The sequence below is a fragment of the Macrobrachium rosenbergii genome, chromosome 14 (genome assembly GCF_040412425.1).
Source record: "Macrobrachium rosenbergii isolate ZJJX-2024 chromosome 14, ASM4041242v1, whole genome shotgun sequence".
Taxonomy (NCBI): domain Eukaryota; kingdom Metazoa; phylum Arthropoda; class Malacostraca; order Decapoda; family Palaemonidae; genus Macrobrachium; species Macrobrachium rosenbergii.
Window position 1 is genome coordinate 47,928,950 of NC_089754.1, and position 10,821 is coordinate 47,939,770.

At 33.6% G+C, this 10,821-nt stretch overlaps 1 protein-coding gene across 1 annotated transcript in view; it reads left to right on the forward strand.

Moving 5' to 3' along the window:
* Positions 1-10,821, forward strand: part of LOC136846112 (LIM/homeobox protein Awh-like) — a 40,756-nt gene that overhangs the window by 1,178 nt on the left and 28,757 nt on the right. Inside the window, exon 2 of the mRNA XM_067116854.1 lies at positions 7,249-8,256. The gene's annotated coding sequence lies outside the window, so the exon portion shown is untranslated. The remainder of the gene's footprint in view (positions 1-7,248; positions 8,257-10,821) is intronic.

Below are 10,821 nucleotides of genomic sequence, written 5' to 3' on the forward strand. Positions count from 1 at the left end.
ATAATCCTCTTCTAATTGGTCGCCAGTATTCGGGGGATAACGTGAAATTAGCGTTGTTGGAAGGAAAGCTGTCGACTGTTGAGTGCGATTACTGATATGATCTGTAATGCCGTAATTACTTCCTGTTATGACAATGATTACCGTCATAAGGTTGGCGATCAGTGTGTGAGAATAAAGAAGGCGGTTGGATCTTTTAAAATTTCACTACGTACAATTTAATGTTATTAATATTTAATAATTAATATTTGATACAAAGGGGAGAGAAACTCAGTGTCCATATGTAGCCCTGATCCGTAAAGAAAAAAAAAATAAGGAAAAAGGAAAATGTCATTAAAAAAATGGCCTTCATCCGTAGAAATAAAAAATAAGGATAAAGGAAGTTGTCTTTTAAAAGAATGGCTGTCTAAATCCTGGTAAGTTCATAGAGCAATTTCTATTTAATGAAGTTCGTTTGAAAAGGGGGTCTTCTTCTGAAAAAAAAAAAAAAAAAAAAAAAAAATTATTTTTACCTAAGTTGTTTCAAATCCCTCGATTTTGCTTTTGCATTTTACGTACCATCTACCTTTTTTTTTTTTTTTTTTTCTTACTACATTATCCAAACCCGTTCTCATCTTTCCATTTGCTCTACTCAAACGTCTTCCACGTGTAGACATTCTCTCCACCCGTCACAAAGTTCTTCCGTGGTTTTTCGAATATTTCTATTCGTGCGACTTTTTTCAAGTATGTTTTCCTCAGAGGTTATCCTTCGAAAATCTGTTTTCTTTAAGCATGGTGTTGATTTGATGCTTTATTAATCTTCATAGTGAATTAGTATTTAATTCAACCGAGTAGGCCTACATAGTCTCTCCAGCCGATAGGCTTCCCGTTATATTCATTGTCCTGACACCATTCTCTATAAAAACAAAATGCGAGGCTTAATTTGTTCAATAACTAGGTTTAATTTAGTGAACTTACTATTTAATGATGAGCGTTATTATTTCCAGAAATTCATGACTTAAATTCAGTTTGTACATCTTTAGAAGATGTTGCATTGTCAACATTATTCGACGGAGTATAAGAATCACCGTTGTAGATTTGGTGAAGCGTACAATTGCAAATTGAAATACGTAGGAAGGAAGGAAAAAAGACGAAGACTTTTTACTGAGAGTAACGGCATATTACACTAGCATAGTGGTTCTTAACCAGGGGTGCTCGCATCCCTAGGGGTTGCGAAGCAGGTTCCTAAGGGGTGCGAGGATGCCTATGAATAATTAAAGCAAAATATATTTTTATATACGCGTTATTTTTTCTGCAAAAAAAATAATAAAAAAATAATAATAATAATAATAATAATAATAATAATAATAATAATAATAATAATTATTATTATTATTATTATTATTATTATTATTATTATTATTATTATTATTATTATTATTATTATTATTATTATTATTATTATTTTACTTCAGCAATTCAGGGAAGAGAGAACTGACTGGTGATTTGAAAGGGGTACATACATGTGACTTATGAAGAAACACTCGCTCTCACATACTATATAATTATTTCATTTATGGAAATTACTACATTTATAAGAATGATAGAAATTATACGTGAGAATCAATTATACCGTTTATCACGAAGAAGGAACACATAACATAACTCGGGCCGTTTTGATAGTTAAGATACAAGGCCCTGAGGCAATCGGAATTTCGGGCGCAAGTGTTGACGGGAAGTGAATAAATATTTCATCAAATGACTAAGTCATTTTGTAAGTTAGTCATATAACTGTTAATGGTTACAGTTGTAGAAGACTCATGTCAATAAATGTACTGATGTTTATATGCAAGTCACATAATATTCAGAACGACTGTAAGGCAAGCATAAAGTTTAGCGGAGACTACTGTACAGCTGTGGAAATGCTGACTAGAAAAAAAATCATATTTATTGCATTTGCAATATGGTCGCTGATAAGTAGTTGTTAGTTGATGTAGGACCATCTAAGAAGTCTATATTTTTCAAAACAAAAGAGAAAGTTTAATCCATTAGTGGCTGAAATGATTTAGACATTTTAAAGCTGATGAGCGACTGATTACTTAAAGAATTCTCGTTGTTTGAATTGGTTAGACATTTTAGACGTTTAAGAAAAATAGTTAAAACCTTTTTTAAAAATTTGAGTCATATCAAAGATTTCTTGTAGTTGAATTGATTAAGACCTTTTTAGACATTCTTGTTGTTGATATGGTTTAGACACTTTTAGCCTGTTAACAGTATGTTTCAAGTAATATTAAAATTGAACCGGGCTACAAATTTTAGGTTAAGAAATTGCTTAGAGAACGTACATAGCTGAAACGATTTGGACATTTTTAATCTTCAAACGTAATAAATATTGCTACCTAACTTTCAGATTATTACTGTTACGAGTCACGTATTACAATGTAACGATGATATTTGTTACCTAAAAATGTGCCTTTTTTTTCAAGCCGAGGCTGATGTCACTGGCAATGTAATTCCCTCTCGTAGCCAAGACTTCGAAACAGAGTAAGAATAGTGAAGGAAAGGAAGTGGAAACAGCGATTAATAAGCATCCCAGAAGATAGGAGGTATTAGGAAAGTGGTAAGAGAGAAGCATAAGTAAAAGGATGCCTGAAAAAACTCAAAGATTGAAGAACAAATAATTCTATTTTTATTATCATTTATTACTATTATTTTTTGTAAGAAAGCCATGGAAAGATATCTTTGCTATACATTTATTTAATCGTATAGCAAATATTTAGGTCTCACTATTCGGTTTCACGAAAGCGAACCCATGAACGAAAATACTTGAGAAAATTCAAGGTAATTCCTTCGGATATTTATTTTTATTGTTATTATCTATTATCACTAAAATTATTAGGTTATTGTTATATTGTTTTTTTAATTTATTTTCATTATTATTTACGTTTATGGAGACAGACACATACGCATGTATAGGAGTAAGTTTGTAAGATTGTATATATATATATATATATATATATATATATATATATATATATATATATATATATATATATATATATATATATATATATATATATATATATATACACACATATATATACATATATATATATATATATATATATATATATATATATATATATATATATATATATATATATATATATATATATATATATATATATATATATGTATTTATACTCTGTGAAACTAAAAAAATATACATACATATATGCATATATATATACATATATATATATATATACATATATATATTATATATATATTTTGCTGTCATTTATATATACTATGAAACTAAAAATCCCATTAAAATATAACATACATACATACATATATATATATATATATATATATATATATATATATATATATATATATATATATATATATATATATATATATATATATATATATATATATATATATATATATATATACACTCAATTTCCTTTTGCTCTTATTTAGCAGCGCTCTATAAAACTTAAAAAAACCATCATAACGAAATTAGCACAAAAAAAACCCTACACTTCAATTGACACCTCGTCAACTCTGGAAAGAAGAAAAGTGACGCGAGTATTTATACACGATATGCAGGTGTGGCGAGATTACACATGGTGATTAATTTTCTTGTCCTGTGATTACTTTGGTCCTCATTAGTTCGCACTTGGGTTGACCACTCTGCGGAGAAGGGGGCGGGGGAGATAGGAGATGACTGAAGGGGTGGGGGGGCGGTTGCGGGGTGCGGCAGAGAGGTTCCATTTAAACACTTGCTCGAGAATAGGAACTTAAAATGAATTCGCCTGTGTAGTCCTGTAGATAGTAGGCCTAGCCTTGTAATGGGGAAGGTGACTGGGAGGGGGTTCCATTTAAACACTTGCTCGAGAATAGGACCTTAAAATGAATTCGCCTGTGTGGTCCCTGTAGTCAGTAGCTTGTAATGGGGAGGGGGTTTGGGGAGGTGACGAGGAGGGGGTTCATTTTAAACACTTGCTCAAGAATAGGACCTTAAACTGAAATTTTCTGTGTAGTCCTGTAGTCAGTAGCCTTGTAATGGGGGAAGGGGGAGGGGGTTTGGGTGGGAGATGACGGGGGTGGGGTGGGGTCCCATTTCAACGCTTGCTCGAGAACAGGATCTTAAAATTAAATAGTCTGTGTAGTCCTGTAATCAGTAATCCAATCGATGGATTCATAGTCTCAGTTAGACTAATGAAAAAAAAAAAAAAATTTTGGCCTAATTCGAATTTATGTCCGAAAATCCCCGAACTCTCATAACCACGTTCTACCTATCCTTCATGCTGTGGTTAATCTGTGAAATCTCATTGCAACGATTACGGTGGGATTTATTTCTCCGACATAATAATCGTTGCGTTATATTTTGTAAACAGAAAATCAAACTTTAAAAATTTGTTGTACTCAAATATACCTCTTCATTATAGTTACCGAGCTACCGATCATCAGACTTTAGATATTCATTTGCTTTCTTGATGTTTGCAAAAAAAAATGAGTTTTATTGTGTTGTTAAACTCTATTTGCTTGTTATTCGAGAATCCTTTATGGTATATTTTGCTCGCTTTGTTGATAGTTTTCATAGTATATGTGTTTTATAGGTTACTTAAGTCAGATTATATATATATATATATATATATATATATATATATATATATATATATATATATATATATATATATATATATATATATATATATATATATATATATATATATATATACAAACATACACACACATATACATATATATATATATTATATAGTATAAATATATATATATATATATATATATATATATATATATATATATATATAAATATATATATATATATGTATATATATATGCATTCATTCATTCATGTACCCTAAATTTCTATTACGTACGTAAAGCACACCGAATTTTCTGTTCAAATAAGTTTAAATTGCCTTAATATATTATGCTGTAATTACAATGCAATCATTTATGCTACTAAGAGAACTTGCGGACATACTTGTACTGGACATTGTTTATACAGCAATATTTATAATTTCCAGCGTTTTTTATTGCCAAAATTATGCAAAAGGATTTCAGAACGTCTTCTGCAAGTAGTAATAATCGATCTCTTGGTCTTTTCAGGTTTAAATTTCTATTATTCTCATGAAAATCGGGTCACTTTGACATTCTCGTAATTACCGAAAGGTTGTTAGTGAAACCTGGAGAGGTATCGCCGTAGAGTTTCAACTCGCTTTCTTTCCTTCTTCCTTCTTTTCTTATCAGTACTGCTATACTTTTGACCGTAAAAAAAAAACACATCTATGCTTTTTCAGTTTACATTAGTGAAAGTTGATGTTTGCAGTTTGGGCTAATTTGCGAATTTAAAACAGATTACAAGTGCTCGTCTATAGGGTCTGGAAAAAAAAGGTCATCATGAAAATAATGAAGAAACGGAAAATATCCACAATGATCTGGATGACGCCGGTTCTATATAGGGAGGGAAATGGAGATGGCTTGGACATGTCCTTCTCTCCACCCTAAGGAGAATAGTGCGTGATAGTTTCAGCTGGGCTCCATTGGCACCAGAAGAGTTGGAAGACCCAGACCTACGTAGGGCGGTTGTGCCGTCAGCGCACCTCATGCGGTGCACTGTAGGCATTGCTTAAGGTTCTGTGCAGTGTCCCTTCTGCTTCTAGCTGCAATCCCTTTCATTCCTTTTACTGTACCTCCATTCATATCCTCTTTATTCTTCTTACTTTCCACCCTCTCCTAACAATTGATTCATAGTGCAACTGCGAGGTTTTCCTCCTGTTACACGTTTCAGAGCTTTTTACTGCCAGTTTCCGTCTCAGCGCTGAATGACTTCACGGGTCCCAGCGCTTGGCCCTTGGCCTAAATTCTATATTCTTTCTAACTATCTGAATTAAAAACGACCTCTTAATGAATGGGTTTCGGCAGAGTGAAGGAGGGCCAAAGATGGAGATTTTCGGAGGCTAAGTCACTGGGATATTTTGTGAGTTTTCCTTTTTTATTGGTTCGCAGCAAAGAGATGAAAGGCTTTTACTGATCAGTGAGCTCTATGTAATTCTAAAGGTTGATTGTTAAGGCGTTTATTTCCTAGTAGTTTTAGTTTTCTGTAAAAGAAGACTATTGAGATGTCCATTTGTCTGTCCATCCGCACTTTTTCTCTCCGCTCTCAGATCTTCAAAACTACTGAGGCTAGAGGGCTGCAAATTGGTATGCTGATCATCCACCCTCCAGTTATCAAATATACCAAATTTCAGCCCTTTAGCCTCAGTGATTTTTATTTTATTTAAGGTTAAAGTTAGCCATGATCGGCGTCTGGTACCGCTATAGGTGCCAACAACCCAGGCCATCACCGGGGCGCGGCTGGGAGTTTCATACAGCATTATTTGCGCTGTACAGAAAACTCGATTGCGCCGAAGAAACTTCGGCGCATTTTTTACTTGTTTTCTGTGACCTTGACGAAGATGGAACCAATCTCTGTCGCACTGTCCAAATTACGTCCACAGAGTTTAATGACTTAATAATTTTGTTCTGGTATCTGTAGAAAATAATGCAAAACAACAATGTTTGGAAAATATATTAAGGAGATCATATAATCTGATGTTACTGTTGTTAGGTTAAGCAGGCCTTATGCTCGAACGAACAAGTCAACTAAATCTGTGCGTTTTCTGTAAGAATATGATGTTTACGCCCTTGAATAAGTTTGAGTGACCAGAACACGCTACACCAGTGGTTCTTAACCGGGGGGGTTGCGAAGCCAGTTCCTAAGGGGTGGGTGGATGTCTATGAATAATTAAAGCAAAATATATTTTTATATACGCATGTTATTTTTTTTCTGGAAAAAATATAAATAAAATAAAAAATAAAAATAATAAAATAATAATAATAATAATAATAATAATAATAATAAATAATAATTATTATTATAATAATATTAATAATAATATTATTATTAATTATTATTATTATTATTATAATCATTATTATTATTGTTATTTTTTTGTCTATCATAGTCACCCTGTTCGACTGGGTTATTATTATTATTATTATTATTATTATTATTATTATTATTATTATTATTATTATTATTATTATTATTAGCTAGCTTTTTATTTCAGCAATTCAGGGGGTGCGAGAACTGACTGCTGACTTGAAAGGGGTGCATACATTGAAAAAGGTTGAGAACCACTGCGTTTGACGAAGACAGATATTAAAATATGACACCATTTCTCATTGCAGATAAAAGACGAAAGGCAAACCGCTTCGCTAAAAACGACAGAGTTTCATCGCGCTGTTCTCGTCCAAAAGGAACGAGTTTCATCGCGCTGTTCTCGTCAAAAAGGAAAGAGTTTCATTGCGCTGTTCTCGTCAAAAAGGAAAGAGTTTCATCGCGCTGTTCTCGTCTAGACGACCGGCACTGGAAAGTGAAGAAGAAGTGTGGAATCGATTTCGTAAAGGGTCCTGAATGAAAGGGCCCAGTGTTTGGTAGCTCGGGTGGTTGTGGAAGGATTCCGGTGACTTCGAAGAAGAAAAAAATTCTTTTTTTTAAAGGATACATTTGGTGTTAGAATTAAACGAAGATCCTATAATATATGGGTTGAAACAGTACCGGATGGATATATCAGTTTTTATATAAGTGAATGCAGAAGTAAACCAATGGATCAGAATGAGAATAAACCGATAAAAGGCAATAGTGGGAGTGAGAAACAGTGAACGCTCGTTTTTAATGAAGTCGATGATAACATTGTTATTAATAAGTGATACTGTGCGAGTTACAAAACTTATTGGGACGCTTTTGAAGATATTTGATCATTTATGAAAGTAATATATGTGAACATTGAAGTATTTAGCGGAATGGCAGAAACTAAATAAATAATAAATACTGTGAGAGAGGAAAAAGTTCCGAACGTTGTTTTGATTTATTTTTAAAATTAAAACAATAAAAAAACAGAAGAGAAGAAGTAGGGAAGACGCCTCTAACATCCCCTACCGAAGGAGTTTAAAAAAAAAATGATAGTAGACGCCGTCAGAGTCTCCTGCGGCGGGGAGGTGTCCGCAGAGGAGGAGGCGGACGCCCTTCGCCCTCCCTTCAGCCCTCCGTCGCCCGGTCGCCAAGGGATGGAGGGCAACGCCGGGACCGAGGTGAGACTGCACGGCGATTCCCAGCAGACGCCGACGGCGGCGCCGACGACGACGACCATTCTACGTCAGCATACGCAGGAGGAGTTGATAACTAACGCCGCTAAGGTAAGACCTTGATCGCTCTCTCTCTCTCTCTCTTTTCTAGGTTCTGTATATATATATATATATATATATATATATATATATATATATATATATATATATATATATATATATATATATATATATATATATATATATATATATATATATGTGTGTGTGTGTGTGTGTGTGTGTTTGTGTGTTTGTATGTATGTATGTATATATATAGAAACCAAAATATTTGACATTGTTAAACGTCAGTGGCATTATTGCTCATGTGAGAGTAAACGCGTATGTGTGTGTGTGTTTTTGTGTTTGTGCCACTATAAGTGATATACATTTTTTCAGGTACTTAAATAACTTACCCTCCTTAATATCTAATAAGGAATGTCTCCCTATTTACTGATATATTTATTTAATTATAATTTGCTGGACAATAACAGAATTGCTTAAAGAAATCTCGTCTGAAATAAAGTTATTTCTCAGTTTTGCTTTTTCCGAGAATAGCTTGCGTCCATGTGCCTCAAACTTTCTGTAGTGCTTTCACGGAAGTTTCCCTCTCTCTCTCTCTCTCTCTCTCTCTCTCTCTCTCTCTCTCTCTCTCTCTCTCTCTCTCTCTCTCTGGGAAAGTTTTGTGGAGTTTGCGAAAGGCAAACCTCAGCCGGTTTCGCTGAATTTACATAAACATCATATCATCTTTCTCTATGAATTTCGAGAAGCGGAAAGACTCTACACAAACAAGTTCCAAATTTATTATTATTATTATTATTATTATTGAAACAAGGCGACCCTGAATTTCGAGAAGCGGAAAGACCCTACACAAACAAGTTCCAGATTTATTATTATTATTATTATTATTTTATTATTATTATTATTATTATTATTATTATTATTATTATTATTGAAACAAGGCAACCCTGTAACGATGCTATAATATCGAGAATTAAAAGCCACAGAGGTGTTAAAAATATTTATGAACAGAGAGACTTGTCGTTTTAACTCTGTGCCTAAGTATTTTTAATACTACTGTGGCTTATAATGGTCATTATTATTATTATTATTATTATTATTATTATTATTATTATTATTATTATTATTATTATTATTATTATTATTATTATTTGTGACTTTACGTGTCCAGTTGAATCTGATGGCATCACGATTTTTAATTGTTTATTTGTGGTGGATTATATTCATAATTTCAGTGTCATTTTTCTTCATTTTTTTTCCGGGAAAGTTTATAACAGTCATGATAAAAATGAAGATGACATACAAGATGTTTTCAGAAACGAATTTTTGGTTTGTGTAAGAATAATTACCATTTTACATTTCTTTAAAGCTGCGGTCTGTGAATAGCATTGACGTCATTACGTTGAATAAAATTAAGTCTAGGGAACAATAATTAACCCCCGACTTCTCTCTCTCTCTCTCTCTCTCTCTCTCTCTCTCTCTCTCTCTCTTCCTTCCTTCCCGTTATCACAGCAGCAAGCTAAAGACAAGATGACAAATAAGACATCCAGAAAAGTAACTGAAATGAATGTGTTAAAAAAAAAAAAATTCAAAGGAAGTTTCACAAGAATTTTCCCTTAATTAAAAATAAATAATTCTTCCATTTATTCATTCTGCGGAGATTACTAACCCAAGCATCAACTGAGTGCTTGTTTTCTTTAATGCCGTGCTGTGAGATTGTCACCTCTCTTCTTCCGCATGGCACTATAAGCACTATAAATTCTCCTCTGTTTATCTTCCGTCGCGGCGTCGGTGACCCTGGTAGTTGTGACGCCAGATAACCCACAATTAATCAATCAATCAATCTTCCGTCGTAGACCCCGTAGGGGGGTAGCGCCGTCAGTGCACCTCATGCGGTGCACTGTAAACATTACTTGAGGTTCTTTGCAGCGTGCATTCGTCCCCTAGCTGCAACCCCTTTCGTTCCTTTTACTGTGCCTCCTTTCATATTCTCTTTCGTCCATCTTACTTTCCACCCTCTCCTAACAATTGATTCATAGTGCAACCGCGAGGTTTTCCTCCTGTTACACCTTTCAAACATTATACTGTCAATTTCCGTTTTAGAGCTGAATGACCTCATAGGTCCCAGTGCTTGGCCTTTGGCCTAAATTCTATATTCAATTCACTCAGTCGTAGAATTCTCTTCCCTTTTCCCTTCCCTCTTTGCGCTAGAATTCTCTCGTTTTGTATATTTTCCCTATCTCCTGAAATTCTCTGTTTTCTACTTCCCTTAATTGTTTGAAGTTCTTCCATCTACTGTACTTTCCCTCAGTCCTTAGTATAAACTCCCCAATTTTACTTCGGGCCAGACAATGAAGTTTTGTCCCCCTCCTCTGCTTACCCTCAGTCCTACAAACTCTTTTCTGTACTTCCCCTCAGTCTAATAAACTCTTTTCTACTTTCTCTCAGTTCTAAAAACTCCCCTCTTGTACTTTCTGTCGGGCTTACAAACTCTGTTCTTTCAAGAAGTGGTTTTTTTTTCTATACTGTCATTGTTATGCTGCACTTTCTCTCTTTTCCCATTGGTTTAATGGTACACATACACACACACACATATATAATATATTATATATATATATA